The sequence below is a fragment of the Podarcis vaucheri genome (assembly GCF_965113315.1).
Source record: "Podarcis vaucheri genome assembly, chromosome: 9".
Classification (NCBI taxonomy): Eukaryota; Metazoa; Chordata; class Lepidosauria; order Squamata; family Lacertidae; genus Podarcis; species Podarcis vaucheri.
In genome coordinates, this window is record NC_138767.1 from 37,032,133 (window position 1) to 37,050,639 (window position 18,507).

An 18,507-nucleotide genomic window follows, 5' to 3' on the forward strand; every position below is an offset into this window, starting at 1 on the left:
GAATTAACTGCACTGAGGAGGGAAATAACATGCACTTGTCTTTCACAGAGTATATACCATCGCTTAGATAAAATGGTAAGTTGCCTCATCCTTTTAACTTATTCCCAATTAAATAATAATCTTAAAATCATTAGTCACATCCGCCCCACTCCCTCCCTTTGCTACTTATGGAAACTTCTTCCATACAATTGTGACAGTTACTTAATTCTGCTTGCTGTGTTTATGCCTGAAGTTCTTAACATCAGGCATCAGTTTTCTTACAGATAATGGTCATTAGGGTTTGCTTTCATGGAGAAATGCGCCATTCTGAGTTGCCTGAAGATACAGTGTTCTTGCAGGTGAAGACATGTTGTGTTCATTCCAGGCCCATTAAAGGAACTAGAGATGTGACTGGGACAAACAAGCATATTCCCTATGGCCACATGTCCCCATTTCCTAGCATCTTGTTTCTATTTTTATCGGATGTACTTGTGGTGCATTCTTGACAACAGAGGCTGTAGAATTACCTAGGGAGGAAATGAACCGGAAAGTCCCAGTCTATTTGATGCAAAGTTTCTATCTCAATATGTCTATGGCGCTCTGCGGATACTGTTTTAGAAAGGTGTAAGTAACAGTTTTTTCTTACGGTAGTTCCTGTATATTTGTATATAAGCCAAGCAGTTTCCATGGGGTTGTAGAGATATAGTGCCTGGTGGATTTGTCTGCAAGTCTTGAATCCGTTGGGTTGACTTATTTGTATTGGAATTTATGAGTCACCTCCTCCCCAAATGCTCTTAAAAGTGGTGTGCAATGAAACATTTAAAACAAAAATTAAAAATCTAATAAAAATAACAGTTGAAAAAGGTCAACGTTCCAAAATACATTTTTTAGCAGTCTAGGCAAGGCAACGTAACTAAAATTGGCAATAGAGCCGAGCAAAAGGATCAATGACACAATAGTATTAATAATCTTATTACTAGGAAAATAATATACTGCCTTTCATTTCAAGAAGAAATATCAAGGTGGTTCACAAACAAATCAAAGCCAACAGCAAAACCAATTATAGAAATACAGCTACCTCTAATTAAAATGCATAGTAAACTGAATACATTAAAACATCCATAATTAATATATGTAATATACGTTCCCATTAAAACAGCATTACAGTTAACAACAATCAAAGCAGGAGAGTCAAATCAGGATAATGTACTGCTCAGGCAAGTAAGCTAGCTACTACTAAAAGAAGTCTAGAATAAGGCATTCTTCACCAAGTGTTGAGAGGTTGGTTAAGAAGGGGCTGACAAACCTTCCACAGGAGGGAGTTTATAGCAACAGCATGAGACTCTTAATCTCAGGCTTGTTGGGTCAAGCACCATGCTGGGCAAAAAGATTGCTGCATTGCCAGTGGTTGGACCAGATGACTCTCATGGCCCCTTCCAACTCTACAATTCTATGATTGTAAGTTATGACATCAACATAGAAATCTGGCTTTATTCTGTGTCAGGTCATTGCTTTACCTCGGTTCCAGAAGGTGCCACTAGCACAGAATGCAATGGCTAAGTTATCTAACTGCATGTCTAGCTGTGGACATAGAACACCATGGTTTAAAGGTGCTGCTTTGGCTGCTGAAATGTTACTTGGCCTAGGTTAAGATTTTGGTATTAACCTATAAACAGCTATACAACTTGGGACCAGGTTATCTGAGAGAACATCTTCCATACAAACCAGCCCACTCACTAAGGTCATCAAGGGAGACCCTCGTGGTTGTACCATTCCCTGTAGGAGTATATTGGGCAACAACCAGAAAAAGGACCTTTTTTGTGGTAGCTCCACCATAAGGTTCTAGGGTGGGTTGAAGCAATATAATCATATAACTAAAAGCAAATAAAGCAGTTTATATACAACTATAACATGATTCTAATCAAACAGCAACACAAGTAGAGATTAAACAAGCCATTAGAGGTGGCTCCCACAAAAAAAATTCAAGAACTGTTAACTGGTGTCTCTTTAAGATGGAAGCTGTATAGGGAAGATGCTAGACCCACCTTTGTGGGGAGAGAGAGTACCACAATTTAGGGCTACTGCAGAGAAACCCTTTGCTAGGCCACCGTTCTCTGCATTTCTGATGATGGCAGAATGAGTGATTGGGATGCCTCTGCAGAGCCGTTTCCAAATCCACATCACTCTTTCTGAATTCTGCTGAGACAGCCAATGATGGTAGGATGGATGAATAGCAGAAAGAGGATGCCTGATGGAACTTAATTACAAAAGACAGAGAACAGGAGCTGACACATTTATTAATTGGGGTGTTAGATGCTTAGGTAACTAGAGACTGCTAATATTGACGTGTGTTTTAATCAATGGTAAAATGATTGCAAATGATACTTGTTTGCGATTCAGTATCTCCCCTCTAGGTTTTTTTTTTAACAAAATCATTCAAGAAGCAAAGAGGAGGGTCATGAGATAAAAGTGACATTCATTTAATTTCAATAGCTGTCACTCTATGCTCTGTAGCGCAGCAATCTGAAGCAGGGATAGCCTAAGGAACTGTGGCATCAATACACCAGTGAGCTAATTAATCCTGACCCGCCACCAGTGCCTGAGGAAGTGTCAGAACTGGAGAAAGATGAGCAAATGGGTGACATTTTTCCCTTTGTGACATAAATAAGTAATGCTGATGAGTTTGCAAAACTTCTATATGCCAGCAACCTTAACCACGCTTTGCTTTTTTCTGGATGAGGTCAAAACCCCATTGAATGGATGAAAACTGCAAAAATGACTTACCGTACCTGTATTTGGGTTGTAACTAAAGCAGCCTCAGTGGCATAGCAGCATTTCTGTTTCTTTTCTTTTGCCTGCACACCCCACCCCAAATTCTTCTCTCGAGAGTCCCCAACCCCCTGGAGCTAATTTTGAGGGTGCAGGGGTGCTGCTGCTGCTGTTTCAGGGAACAGGAGTAGACAGTTCCATTCTGCAGGTGCACCATCTCTTGTGCTAGTGGAACGGGAGCACTGAATATCACCTTATATCTGTAAACCCACTTGTAGTTTTTAGTTAAGTTACTCCACTGTGTGATCTTGGGACAGGCATACTCCCTCTCTCAGCCTAGCCTAACCCACAGGGTGGTTGTTGTGAGGGTGAAAATGGGAGAAGGTCCCACACATGGTAACCAAGAGGAAATGTAAATAAATGTAATGAATCCATATCCCAATGTGAATTAAAGGTATGTTCCATACATTTTAATCACCCTGCATGAAGTAATCATGCTTGAACCTCCACCCATCCATGCATCCCTCACCTATCTGATTACGTTCAACCCATATAGCCTGGTGGATCAGGCCAAAGACCCACCTGGTCCAGCGCTCTGCTCTTACAGTGGCCAACCAGCTACCCATGGAAAGCCCACAAGCAGCAGCTCAGCACATCACCCTCAGTGTCTGCAAGCGATGCTATTGACCATGGTGCCAATATCTTACCAGGGGTTTTGTTTTGTTTTTATATACTATATCTTCTTATCTTGATGTTACATGATACATAACCCACACTAGCTCTTCACATTGATTCATTTTATGGACTCTACCAGGTAAACAGCCTTCTAATTTGGGTTGCAGAGGGTGAATGTTAACAGACCAGGTCTACTGCATATTTAAGAGGAGGGAGTGATAAATCTTTTCCTGCAAGTGGTGCCAGTTTATTTGCATGGAACCAGACTCAGATTAAAGCAACTGGAGGACCTAAGCTAAGAGATCTTGGGAGCCCCAAACTAAAAGCATCTGATCATGGGAAACAAAACCTCATTCCCTTCTTTACTAACCACAGAAGGGCAGTGGGGGGCTGCCAGAGCAATGGCCCCGGGCACATTTTTCAGGGGGGCACTGACAGGGCAGTGTGAGGAGGATGCAATGTTCAGGCATGCATCCTTCAAGTCAGTTCGATCAGACTGATAGGAAGGGCGCACATCTTTTTTGCATATTTTTAATTTGTTATTGCTCTTCGGCTTTATTGTATTGATTTTTATTTTGTAAATTGTCTTTTGGTTATCTTGGTGCAAGGCAGTATATGATAAGTTATATGCCACAACCTGGTGCAAGGCAGTATATGCTAACCTAGAGCACTGGGTATCGTTCAGCTTCTCTTCAAATGAATGGTAGGGTAATGCTATAGAAATGTTTCCATAGATTTCATGTACAATGCAGCTCCCACACCCAGAACTGGTTTGTATACAGAATTCTGGAAAAAAAATGAATTTTATTTTAGTAAGCAAGATTCTGCTCTCCTTTAATGGTCATGGGAAAAGATAATTACCAAATAAATAAGTAGCTTCTTAAAAAGGAATGGCATAGTATTAAGTTGGGTTTATATTGGCATTATATTAAGGCAGCAAATTAAACAAGAACTCAAGAATTAAGATGCACTTTCAGATGAAATTTATTTGCCTTTTGTATGGCTCAGAAGTAACCATAGATTGTAAAACTAATAAACTGTAAAACAATGTGGTGACATCAGAAAAACTGTTTTGCCTGCCTTTGGTAATATAACGTACTTCAAATAATCTCACCAGCTGGGACTGTTTTCTTGTTGTCTTGAGTATGACAGGTACAAAGTCAATAAAGACAGCAGACTTTTGAAATATTAAAAGCAAGCATTCAATTGTCTTTATTGATGTGTCAATATTGATTAGCCTGAAAAGAAAACGCATTAAACAGAACCAAGCTGCAATTTATGACCTATACTCTTACAGAGTTTCAGCACATGCAGTTGTCAATATGTTCCTATACTTACTTAATCCAGAAGGCATGTTCTTTGATGCCGAATAAAGAGTTTACATTCGTGAAGCAACATGTACGCAGGCAACCGATTCCTCTTCATATTTGGCTATGGCTTCCAATATTGACTAAATATTTGAATTAAGTTATGAGAATAGTGCTCATCTGTTTCATGAAGCTTTAAGAATAACAAGCAAAACCCCAAACCATAGCATAACAAACTCTAGGTATATGTAAATGAAATAATCACATATTCTTCTCATGTTACCTATCATTGCATACATTGTAAAGCAGAGGTGATGAACCTGTGACTCTCCAGATGTTGCTGGACTACAACTCCCACTAACCCTAGTCCACCGGGATTGGAGTGAGGGGTGGTGGGAATTGGAGTTCAACATCTGGAGGGTGACAGGTTCTCCACCCTTGCAGTACAGTACCATGCACATAGATATTAATATCTACCTATCTAGATAAAGCACTACATGGGAAAAGTAATGAATGAGCTGGATTGATCTTGCTGAGGCTCCAACTCACAGTTTCTCCTCCTCCTCCTTTCTTTGAGACTGACAGAATGTGCACGAGCTGTGACCGCTAATTTGCATAAAACAACTTTCATAATGATGCTGCTATATAATGCTCCAGCTTGCATTTCTGAGGAAAGGAATATACAGTGTTCTTCAAAAAGTCAATTAAAACAAAATTAGGTAACACATGAATGCTTAAACAAATGTCCTTTTCTTTTGGTTTTGCCTTTCCATTTTTCCTGTTTGCTAGATCATTTGAAACTAAATTATCCATTACAGTTCAAGCTGCTTTGCTAAATATACAACAAACCTTTAAGGGGTGTAATAGCTACAGGAAGGAGGAGAATTTTTGCATCTGAATTATTTCTAAAGTGCTGCAATTTAGTTCTGTTAGATTGCATTGCCTCTTCCACCCTCCCATTCCCAAAGTTGTCAAGGAGGTTGCAACATCCCGCTAACCTCAACCTATGTTGATTATATTGTTGAATCTCCCTGCTTCCTGGGAGAAAGAAAATTTCAGGTTCTGTGCTAGGGAGATTCGTTTATTTTGGGCAAACTCTCCTTGGTGCAATTAGGAACGAAATTCTGAAGTCCTCTTACCATTCCTAATGATATAATTGGGGAAACAAGAAAGTCCAAACACTTCACCCACCCCCACAAATTCATCTAATGTTCCTGTGAGCCCCCAAATCTCCCATGGGGCTTCTGCCCTCAGGGGTGGGAGATGATGCTGTTGTCACTCCAGCATTTATAGGACTTAACTGCTAGTTGGGTTAGCTTCCATGCATGGAAATGGCAGGGGAGACCCTCCAACTCTGTCCCAGCTGTCCATTGGGGACAGTGGTGACTCATTTCAATGTGAATTTGTGAAAATAAAAGAGGTAAGGATGATAAAGTGCTCCGTGCATGGTGATGAGCAGTCTGTAAAATTAAAAGGGGATCACAGCTCAAAAGGTGTCATTTGTTTGATGCATCTCAGGAGATGAAGCTGAGTTGTTCAAGTCATTGCCTTGTCTTTCCGTTACAAGGTACAACGCGGCTTATTTTGTGTGAATCTGCTTCACTTCTGGTGAAACAATGAAGCCTCCTCTGATTATCATTTAAAAGGGGTTGCTGAAAGCAGGCGAGAGGCAATGGATCTGTGTGGCAGCAGCTCATTTCCTTGACGTGCCTTTAGATGTCTCTCTTTCTTACCAATTCTGCCCAAGCTCAGCAGGTGACTACAGTGGAGCTGCATGTAAAGCTAAACTCTCTGAGGACAAATGAGGATCTTTGAAAACAGTGGCTGACAAGAAGTTAATGAAAAAGTGCGGCTCATTGCTTGCAAATACATTGCTCCTTCTCTTGAGTGTTTATGAGGAAGTAAAATTGTAAAATTCATCTGCTGCTGGTGGGGACTGATGATTCTCCCCCCTCCCCCCCCGCCTCCTTTCCCAGGCTTTCAAGCAATTATCTTCCTTGTGAGAACTTTAATACTGCTTTTCTTTGAAGTACAAGTTATGTGTGTGTGCTTTATCTATCTATCTGTCTCTATATCTATATATCATACATGCACCAAGTGCTTAGATCTATATCTAAGTCCCAGAGATTTGCATCAGATCATTTTAATCATTAACCTACTTGTATATCTTTACCTAAGTACCTTTTGAAGTTTAAACTGATTCGTGATTAGATATATGGGGAATAAAGAGCTCTCTCAGCAGGGGCTAGAGAGAAGTCTTGCAGAATGTTCCTCCATCAGCACCTCCACAATGGCATAAACATAAATGCTGTTTGGATTTCAAGACAGGTCACCATCATCCATGTCATGTGGCAGTGTGAATGGCTGCAGCCATGTTCACAGACAGCAGCTCAGAGATGCAACTTTTCTTGGAGGTAAGCAAAATGTGGCCTTCTGAATCTCAGTTGTAAGAAAAGTATGTGTGGGACACTTCTAGCTCCAGATCTGTAATCCTTTGCATACTTATTTGGAAGATATGAGGCATTAAAGAGTGGGTTTTCCCTTGGAAAGGAGTGGGGCAAGGGGGAAACAGCTTGGATCCATGGCTAGAAATCATGGGTCAAGTGGTTAATCACACCTGTACGTTTTCGACTAGGCACAAGTGGAAGTGTGGGCGAGCCATGAGTCAACAGTGTGGAATTTTACAGGTTTCTTTTAGAAGCAGGTTTGGGGGTCAGCCTGGGTTATATCCGTGGGTTGCTTCCAAGCTTGTGATTCTGTATCTGGTAAAGTTTTGGAATGCAGTGGAAGAAACTGTTGAACCAGTGAGAGCAGTTTCTTTGTTCATGTAATGGCCTTAGCCAGCCAGTTTTGTACAGCTATTTACATGTCCAAAGAGTGAGCTCTGTTGCCAAAGAGACAAACAGGTGGGCATTTCCCCACCTCACCTGGCTGGATGCCATGTCATCCTATGACGGAGAGCAATAGGCCAAATGGGGCTGTGTGTGTCAGGTTTGGCTGGTGCTGGAAGATAGAGACACAGAGATGTGTCATGTTCTGTGCAGGACATAAAGCTGTGACTTGAGGCTTCCCTGGAAACCTAATAGGGAAACAAGATCTGTTGGAGTGTTGATGATTTGAGCTCCTCCATCCTACGTTCGGGCTGTGTGTAGGTGTAAATCAAACCATATATGATGGGAAGTTTTGCTTCTGCACATGAGTCTGGCAAACCGCTCTAAGCTGAAGTTTATTTCAACCCAACACATATATCCTGAAGACACTACAGTCTCCATTGACCTTCATTTCAACGAAGCCCAAACCTGTATAAGTGCAGGCACTTCTGGAGTCTCTTGCCACTAGAAGACAGGAGTTTGCACAACTGTATGCTAGATGCTGAAAAAGAATGTTGATTTATTCTTGGCAATAGATGAAGCCCTTTCCCTTGCCGGACTGCCCACACATCTCTGACAGACAAACTATGACTCTCAAGAGGCTGGGAGATAATAACATCTTACTGTGCGCATTGGCTGGTATTGATTAACTCAGCCAATATTATGTCAACAGTGGATATGAATTTCACAGGTTTTTGGTTGTGGTTGTTTTTTATAAAAAGCAGCTTTTTGCTTTATATATCCTGTACTCATATGTAGCACCATCTTCAAATATCTGAAGGGCTGTCACATGGAAGGTGGAGCGAGCTTGTTTTCTGCTGCTTCAGAGGGGAGGACCCAAACCAATAAATTCAAATTACAAGAAAGGAGATTACCTTATGCCTAAACATTAGAAATAACTTTCTGACAATCGCAGCTGTTCAACAGTGGAACGGACTACCTTGGAAAGTGGTGGACTCTCCATCCTTGGAGGTGTTAAAGCAGTGGTTGGATGGCCATCTGCCAAGGATTCTTTAGCTGTGATTCCTGCTTTGTAAGGGATTGGACTTGATGACTCTGGGGGTCTCTTCCAATTTTACAATTCCATGATCACAGAAATGAATTTATTGTGTGCACGAGCAGTGCATGGATTGGGTCCACAGCACTTTTTAAAGCATGATGCTTATGGGAATTGTGTGGGACTGGGCATTCTGCTAGCTAGCATGGGGTGGCAGCATCATGTTGGGGAAGCAATCTGAAGAGCTTTCCTTTCCTTTTTAACCTGTGCCATCCTGTATGGATTTGTGCTAGCAGCTATTGTGGTTGCAAGGCATGCTACGCAGAAGCTCAGTGAGTGGCTAGATAGAGTTACCATGAGTCTTAGATGTTCTGTTCAGCATAGGTGGTCAATGGTAGAAACTACTGCAGCCAAGCAAGTAAACAACAGTCTTGCCACAGCCGTTAATGGCAATTTCGGTGTTAAATTGAAAAGTGGAAACCACAAAATACAGCTTCCACCACAGAAACAGAAGGAACTAAGCAATACCAACTGGTGCAACTTAAGTCTGAATAAATAAGCAAATAAAACTCCTGGATGCTCGCATCTTTCACATGTGCTGAGGGAACTGCAATGGGTGCAAATCAGCTCCTGGGTCATGTTCAAGGTCTTGTTCTGAACATATAAATTCATGAACAACTTGGGATCAGGTTACCTGAAAAACTGCCTGCCCCTATACAGACCCGCTAGATTTCTAAAAATGCTAATTGGTTTATAAATGCTTCTAAATACCGTATTTTTCGCCCCATAAGACACACTTTTTCCCCTCCAAAAATGAAGGGGAAATGTGCCTGCGTCTTATGGGGCGAATGCAGGCTTTCGCTGAAGCCTGGAGAGCAAGGGGGGTCGGTGCGTACCGACCCCTCTCGCTCTCCAGGCTTCAGGAAGCTCTGCGCAACCCTCGGGAGACCGGCTCCGAGGGTTGCACAGAGCTGCCTGCAATCCCGGGACCAGCGCAGCTCTGCGCGGCCACTGGGAGCCGGGGGAGAAGCTCCGCCCCGCTCCCGGTGGCCGCACAGAGCTGCCTGCGGTCCTGGGACCAGCGCAGCTCTGCGCCGCCATCCCGAGCAGGGCGCTAAGTCCCGCCCCGCTCGGGATGGCGGCACAGAGCTGCCTGCCCTCCCGGGACTGGTGCACTTCTCTCCATCGCCAGCCCCACAAGCTCGGGGGACAGCTGGGAGGCAGAGCGTGCCTTCCCACTGTTCCCCGACCTGGTTCTTCCAGCCCCGCACCTGGGGGGGGAAAATAATTTTTTCCCCTTTATTTCCCCCCCAAAAAACTAGGTGCGTCTTATGGGCCGGAGCGTCTTATGGGGCGCAAAATACGGTAAACAAAATACAGTAAGAGGATATTTGGAAAGGCACATAAGGTAAGTGCTCTGTTTGGTGCCCTTTATTATTGAACTGTTTTTGATTTTTCAGGGAGCAAAACTATATTGAGGGGGAAATCAAGTTTGCAAAAAACAAGAGAAGAACTAAATATCGCTGATATTGAAAATGAATTGGCTTCGCTATCATGAGCTGCTTGCCCAGAGGAGATTCTCTCATTTCCAGTTGTATCATTGTTACAGGAGCTGAGTGCCTCGGGTGCAAAAGCACCAACCTTTCCTCCCACACGACGAAGGGGAAACAGCATTTGCCCACCACAAATAAACAACTTTTTCTCTAGGAAGCCAAATTTGCATGCGTAGCATACTGTAATTTGGGAAATAATAAAAGAATTATATTCTGTGTCTTTGGAGCAATAAAGTGCCATGAAGATTAAGGGCAGGGATGAAAGATCTTTGCTGCTGCTCTCCTGATTTGTATGCAGAACATCTCTGTGCCTTCTCTACTGTTGTTGTTGTTGTTTATTAAAAGGGACAAGGAATCCTGAAGCATGAAAGTGGAGAATAGTTTGTCAATGCCTTCTCTAAAAATAATACGTTTTCTTGTTATGCCCAGCATGCTCCCACGCACCCCCAAAATAAACAATGATATATCATCCTGTTTGGCAATGTGCTTTGCCAAAAGGCCACTTTGAATGGCGCACGGGGAGGCTGTTGGAGTTTGACCAAAGAAAGGTACTTGGAGAGAACAATTGCGAGCTGAGGATGCTCTTCTAAGAAGGAACCCCTACTGTTGAGTAGTCGCTCATGGAAGCACCTGAATAGGGGCTGCATCCCTCCAGATTGCAGATGAGAGTTCACCTGGCTGGATGTTACTCTATTAAACATGACAGCAACAACAATTCCAAATACATAACTATCGGGAAACAGTTATTTATTTTATTCATTCATTCATTCATTTGTACACCTACCTTCATCTGAAGATCACAGGGTGGTTCACACATACCCTTCTCTCTGATGATGATGATGATGATGATGATAATAATACTAATAATACTAATAATAATTTATTAATTTATTATTTATACCCCGCCCATCTGGCTGGCTTTCCCCAGCCACTCTGGGCAGCTCCCAACAGAATATTAAACAGAATAAAACGTCAAACATTAAAAACTTCCCAAAACAGGGCTGCCTTCAGATGTCTTCGAAAAGTCATATAGTTGTTTATTTCCTTGACATCTGGTGGCTAAGTTTTTAGCAAAGCAACTATTTGCCAAACTTCTCCCTGCCATGCGGCTGTTTAAGGCTCTGGAGGCTCCTCAGACATGGCTTGGCAACCTAGTTCCTGAAAATACAGCATGCTGAATTGCAGAGCTCAGAATAATCACCTTGTGTGTATGATAAACGAGGAAAGAGGCCAGAGAATATGGTAATTGCAAGGCAATAGGCACTCTATATTTGATACAAGAGAACTTCAATAGCTCAACTTTTTTTTTAATTTTAGTGTAACAGAGAATCTTTGCTTCTCTCAACAATTTCTTCCCTCTCATTGACAGTTGATTTACCAACTTTCTTGGCCTTTCCCACATCTGTTAAATCAAAGATGAGCGACCTTACAGAAGCACCAATGAATTTTTACATGTATTTTTTTTGTTACAGAGAGTGCTAGTATATTCAACAGGGTTCTTATATCAGCCACTTTTTACCGATAATTGATGTATTGTGTGGGACACATTTATGCAGGGGAGATGGCAGTTAGCTGCTCTCACTTTGCATAAAAAAAGATGTCACCATATTTTAGAGGAGGCTGGCTGGAGGCTGGCAATGAAGACAAGCAACAAATTTGCTCGCCAATTGAAGAGGCTGCAAATATCAGCAGCTTCTTTCTATTTCACTGCTATGCTGGTTATATGTGTCCTTATGAACCCAACATTGGTAGAGCCTCCTGGAAAGTGAGCCAGGACTTCATTTTCATAGGAAGTCTAGGATTAAGGAATGAATAATGTAACATCCTCCTGCATTACTACGCATGGCCAAACCATACCACAATCATTTTTTTCTGCCTTAAGTAGCCAATTACAATTCATGACCACAATCTGAAGACTGGTGAAATTAAGTCCCCTGAAATCAAGGGCCTTAAAAGGTGCCTACCTTTGCTTTGGAACCTAGCCCCTGTCTTTTCCAAATGCTGATTAAGTGGCTTGGGAATAATGCTTGGTCTCTAGAGCGACCGTTGGGCGTCTGAATGGGGTTCAAGTGAGGGAGAAGGGCAGGAGGCCACATACAAGTCTAGTGTCCTTGTTCCCACGGGCTCCACTTCCATTCTTCATGTGTTCAAGAAGGTTCAGCTGAATGAGGTCATGCCTGGAATTTTCTGAATATCTTGATGTCAGACTTAGCCATATATTTTTCACAGTTCCACTGAAATAAGAAAGAATGATCTCATATTATATATATGTGCGTGCGCTATTATATGTACAATATTATTCATATATCGTATGCATGTATGCTCAGTTTCCAAAAGCAACCAGCAAATAAACAGATACATACAACACGGCATACAAACTATTTATGTATTAATATATTTATAAAACCATGTGGCAGAAATATAGTACTGCACAGGGTTTGACTCTTTTATATGTATAATTTATGTTGCTTTGGTTTGGGTTTTTTTGCATATCATTTTGCATCTAATTAGTGCCCAGTTTGTTTCCAAGCCTAATTTAAAGTGCTGGTTGTTACCTCCACATCCCTTAGTACTTGGGACTAGAATATTAAGTGTCTGCCTGTCTTCATATGATTTACAGGAGGGCTTCTTCTATATCACACCAATGCTTCAAGTGTTGTTGGCCGCACCATACATTTAAAGCACATTAAAAATACCTGACACCCCACCACCCCCAAATACAGTCGTACCTCAGAAGTCGAACTGAATCCGTTCTGGAAGTCTGTTTGACTTCTGAAAGGTTCAACTTCCAAAGCGCAGCTTCTGATTGGCTTCAGGAAGCTGCTGCAGCCAATCGGAAGCCGTGGAAGCCCCGTCGGACATTTGGCTTCCAAATGAACGTTCGAAAACCGGAACACTCACTTCTGGCTTTCAATCGCTTGGGAGCCAGAACGTTCAACTCCCAAGGTGTTCAGGAGCCAAGGTACGACTGTACAGTACTGGGAACTGCAGTTTACCCCTCAATAGAGCTACAGTTCACAGCACCGTTAACAAACTACTATTCTTATGATTCTTTGGGGAAAACCATGTACTTTAAATGTGTGGGTTGAGTGTGACTAGGCCAAGCCTTCTGGGTTGCAGAATTTACACTGTGGATGGAACTACTTTCCCCAAGGGAGGCTCCTCTGAGCCCTTCTTTATTCATCTTTTGCTGGCTAGTGAAGACATTCCTCCCCGCAGGTCCCAGTGAACTGTATTGTTTTTCTGCTGATGCTTGTTCTTTTTGCTGATTTAGTTAATGTTTTCTTTGCTGCTCAATCTTGTATATATGTGTATGTGTGCTATTTCCTTTGACTGGATTTTTGTTCGTTTGTCGTGCACCACTTAGGAGGTATTTATTTTACTTATTTAACAAGATTTATGGACCACTTAATCAAATTACATAAATCAAGTAAGCTGCTTACATAAAATAGTATAAATAGTCATAAGAAACCAAAAGGCTTAAAAAATTCCCCAAATATACATAATAAAATTACATGTCTGGGTAGGCTTGCCAAAACAAAAGTATTTTAGTAGATACTGAAAACAGTAAAATGAAGCCCCCCTTCATGGATCACTGCCTTGCCATGGTGAAGGGGCTTGAATAACTCAAAGAAGCTATGAGCTATGCTGTGCAGGGCCACCCAAGATGGACAGGTCATAGTGGAGAGTTTTGACCAAACGTGATCCACCTGGAGCAGGAACTGGCAAGCCACTCCAGTATTCCTGCCAAGAAAACTTGATGGACAAAGACAACAGGCATATAAAAGTTATGACGCTGGAAGATGAGCCCCTCAGGTCGGAAGGCGTCCAACATGCTACTGAGGAAGAGCAGAGGACAAGTACAAGTAGATTCAGAGCTGATGAAGCGGCTGGGCCAAAGCCGAAAGGACGCTCAGTTGCGGATATGCCTGGAAGCGAAAGGAAAGTCCAATGTTGTAAAGAAAAATATTGCATAGGAACCTGGAATGTAAGAACCATGAACCTGGGTAAGTTGGATGTGGTCAAAAATCAGATGGCAAGAATAAATATTGACATCCTGGGCATCAGTGAACTAAAATGGACGGGAATGGGCGAATTCAGTTCAGATGACCATCACATCTACTACTGTGGGCAAGAATCCCGTAAAAGAAATGGAGTGGCCCTCATAGTCAACAAAAGAGTGGCAAAAGCTGTACTGGGATGCAATCTCAAAAATGATAGAATGATCTCGATACGAATCCAAGGCAGACCTTTTAACATCACAGTAATCCAAGTTTATGCACCAACCGCTGGTGCTGAAGAAACTGAAATTGACCAGTTCTATGAAGACTTACAACACCTTATAGAAATGACACCAAAGAAGGATGTTCTTCTCATTATAGGGGATTGCAATGCTAAAGTAGGGAGTCAAGAGATAAAAGGAACAACTGGCAAGTTTGGCCTTGGAGTTCAAAACGAAGCAGGGCAAAGGCTAACAGAGTTCTGCCAAGAGAACAAGCTGGTCATCACAAACACTCTTTTCCAACAACACAAGAGACGACTCTACACATGGACATCACCAGATGGGCAGCATCGAAATCAAATTGATTATATTATCTGCAGCCAAAGATGGAGAAGCTCTATACAGTCAGCAAAAACAAGACCTGGAGCTGACTGTGGCTCAGATCATCAGCTTCTTATAGCAAAATCCAAGCTTAAACTGAAGAAAGTAGGAAAAACCACTGGGCCGGTAAGATACAATCTAAGTCAAATCCCTTATGAATACACAGTGGAAGTGAGGAACAGCTTTAAGGATTTAGATTTGGTGGACAGAGTCCCTGAAGAACTATGGATGGAGGCTCGTAACATTATACAAGAGGCAGCAACTAAAACCACCCCAATGAAAAGGAAATGCAAGAAAGCAAAGTGGCTGTCCAACAAGGCCTTACAAATAGTGGGGGAGAGAAGGCAAGTAAAATGCGAGGGAGATAGTGAAAGATACAGGAAATTGAATGCAGATTTCCAAAAAATAGCAAGGAGAGACAAGATGGTCTTCTTAAACGAGCAATGCAAAGAAATAGAGGAAAACAATAGAATGGGAAAAACCAGAGATCTGTTCAAGAAAATTGGAGATATGAAAGGAACATTTCATACAAAGATTTCCATAATAAAAGACAAAAGTGGAAAGGACCTAAGAGAAGCAGAAGACATCAAGAAGAGGTGGCAAGAATACACAGAGGAACTGTACCAGAAAGAAATGGATGTCTCGTATACCCCAGGTAGTGTGGTTGCTGACCTTGAGCCAGACATCCTGGAGAGTGAAGTCAAATGGGCCTTAGAAAGCATTGCTAATAACAAGGCCAGTGGAAGTGATGATATTCCAGTTGAACAATTTAAAATTTTAAACGATGATGCTGTCAAGGTGCTACACTCAATATGCCAGCAAATTTGGAAAACTTGTCTACATCCCAATCCCAAAGAAGGGAAGTGCCAAAGAATGCTCCAACTACCGCACAATTGCACTCATTTCACACGCTAGCAAGGTTATGCTTAAAATTCTACAAGGCAGGCTTAAGCAGTATGTGGACCGAGAACTCCCAGAAGTGCAAGCTGGATTTAGAAGAGGCAGAGGAACCAGAGACCAAATTGCAAACATGCGCTGAATTATGGAGAAAGCTAGAGAGTTCCAGAAAGACATCTACTTCTGCTTCGTTGACTATGCAAAAGCCTTTGACTGTGTTGACCACAGCAAACTATGCCAAGTTCTTAAAGAAATGGGAGTGCCTGATCACCTCATCTGTCTCCTGAGAAATCTCTATGTGGGACAAGAAGCTACAGTTAGAACCGGATATGGAACAACTGATTGGTTCAAAATTGGGAAAGGAGTACGGCAAGGCTGTATATTGTCCCCCTGCTTATTTAACTCATATGCAGAATTCATCATGCGAAAGGCTGGGCTGGATGAATCCCAAGCCGGAATTAAGATCCCTGGAAGAAACATCAACAACCTCAGATATGCAGATGACACAACCTTGATGGCAGAAAGTGAGGAGGAATTAAATAACCTTTTAATGAGGATGAAAGAGGAGAGCACAAAATATGGTCTGAAGCTCAACATCAAAAAAACGAAGATCATGGCCACTGGTCCCATCACCTCCTGGCAAATAGAAGGGGGAGAAATTGAGGCAGTGAGAGATTTTACTTTCTTGGGCTCCATGATCACTGCAGATGGTGACAGCAGTCACGAAATTAAGAGACACCTGCTCCTTGGGAGAAAGGCGATGGCAAACCTAGACAGCATCTTAAAAAGCAGAGACATCACCTTACCAACAAAGGTCCGCATAGTTAAAGCCATGGTTTTCCCAGTAGTGATGTATGCAAGTGAGAGCTAGACCATAAAGAAGGCTGATCGCCGAAGAATGGATGCTTTTGAATTATGGTGCTGGAGGAGACTCTTGAGAGTCCCATGGACTGCAAGAAGATCAAACCTATCCATTCTTAAGGAAATCAGCCCTGAGTGCTCACTGGAAGGACAGATCGCGAAGCTGAGGCTCCAATACTTTGGCCACCTCATGAGAAGAGAAGACTCCCTGGAAAAGACCCTGATGTTGGGAAAGATGGAGGGCACAAGGAAAAGGGGACGACAGAGGACGAGACGGTTGGACAGTGTTCTCAAAGCTACAAACATGAGTCTGACCAAACTGCGGGAGGCAGTGGAAGACAGGAGTGCCTGGCGTGCTCTGGTCCATGGGGTCACGAAGAGTCGGACATGGCTAAACGACTAAACAACAGCAAAATAAAGCCACCTTTGTAATGTTAATAGGATAATGAAGCAGCTTATAAATATAATACTGGATGACTCATACCTGACATTGCTCAGGTAGGCTAAGAAACAATCAATGCAGTTTAGAAAGGCTCAGTCTGCTTGCCATCTTAGTCCAAAATGGCTTCCAATTGTATCCCAAAATAGAGGAAAACCTGCCCCTTGCTCTGACAAACCACCATGCAAAGTTGGTTATGATATTTTAAGAGGTGTCCAGATACATGGTGAACAACTTTCCAAAATGAAATATACTCGGAGTCGAGAGTGGATTTCATGCTCCTTGTTCAGCTCATAGTGGTGAGGAGGAATGGAAGTTCCCCCAGGATATCTGCTTTATATACATTATTTACACAAATGGGCTCCATGTGATTGGCTAATTCCGGGATTTTCCTGTAGGCCAATCAGGTTGTGGATTCACTTCCACCTGGAGCTGGATTGGGTGGCTCCTGCGGACCAATCAGACTGCTGCATTCTGAATCCTATTGTTCTAGGACCAATCAGACTGCTGCATTTTGGATCCTATTCAACTCAGTACATAAGACAAAATATATAGAATTTGAAATGTAGCCCACTGACATGAAAGAAAAGGCATTTGTAAGTATCACCATTTCCAAGAAAGCCTCAGTAATTTGAGCTGAACAGGAGGTTTGTTACAGTTTTGTCTCAGTAATTCGGAGATGTGTAAACTGTACTTCACCCATGTGGATACAACTTATGTTCTTTGCTTTGTTGTACTCGCTGCTTCCAAAGGAAGCCATTTATTATTATTTTTAAAATGATGCTTTGTACTATATTTGACAAGTGTGAAATATTCATAAAATGTAGCCCAAAAGCTTGAAACCTTGTGTATTGTTCATCATTGTCCACTTTTTTTTTGTTTGAAAACCACCAGGGCGCAATTGACTGCTGCTATAAGAAAATAATTCCTCAGTTTGTGTTGTTATCTGACCTATTCTTGTGTTTGTAGACCTCAGCAGCACACATTCATCTTTCTTTTTTGCAGACTCATTTAGCTTTCTTTTATTGTGTCGCAGCAATTCTCATTCTTCTGGCACTGACCTTTCAAACTCTCTTGATACCTCTTGAATCCAGAGTCTGCCATTCTTATTTTTACTTTCTGGGTTCACATCTGGTACTAATGAGCCTCCTCTTACCAAGGAACTAGGCTGCTGATTTCCTAAAGAGATAAAAGACATCCATTTTCCAGCCAATAATATCTGCTTGTGGAAACGGTTGGCTCAATGTTAGCACAGTGAGGGGAAAAAGAGGCCAAGACATTTAGTGATGTACAGGTGTTGACTGATGTACAGGTAAATCTAGGACTGCTCTTAACAGCTCGGGGGAGGGGGAATGTTTTCCTCTGAATGGGTATTTTCTACCATAAATTTATATTTCAGCAAGCATCTTGAGCTGTAGCTCCCAGGTATAGTATATTGTTCTAGGCTTGGGAGGTCAGCCTAGATCAGGGGTCAGCAAACTTTTTCTGTAGGGGGGGCTGTCCCTCAAACCTTGTGGGGGCCTGGACTATATTTTGAAGAAAAAATCCCCCCCCATG

At 42.2% G+C, this 18,507-nt stretch overlaps 1 protein-coding gene and 1 long non-coding RNA gene across 2 annotated transcripts in view; one reads left to right on the forward strand and one right to left on the reverse strand.

The window, feature by feature from the left end:
- The window catches only part of IL15 (interleukin 15), an 82,522-nt gene continuing 64,015 nt past the window's right edge, over positions 1-18,507 (forward strand). Inside the window, exon 1 of the mRNA XM_082237781.1 lies at positions 1-75. The gene's annotated coding sequence lies outside the window, so the exon portion shown is untranslated. The remainder of the gene's footprint in view (positions 76-18,507) is intronic.
- Positions 11,389-18,507, reverse strand: part of LOC309540703 — a 50,715-nt gene continuing 43,596 nt past the window's right edge. Inside the window, exons 4-5 of the long non-coding RNA XR_014223400.1 lie at positions 18,012-18,118; positions 11,389-12,384 (exon numbers count right to left, since the gene is read on the reverse strand). This is a non-coding gene — a long non-coding RNA (uncharacterized lncRNA). The remainder of the gene's footprint in view (positions 12,385-18,011; positions 18,119-18,507) is intronic.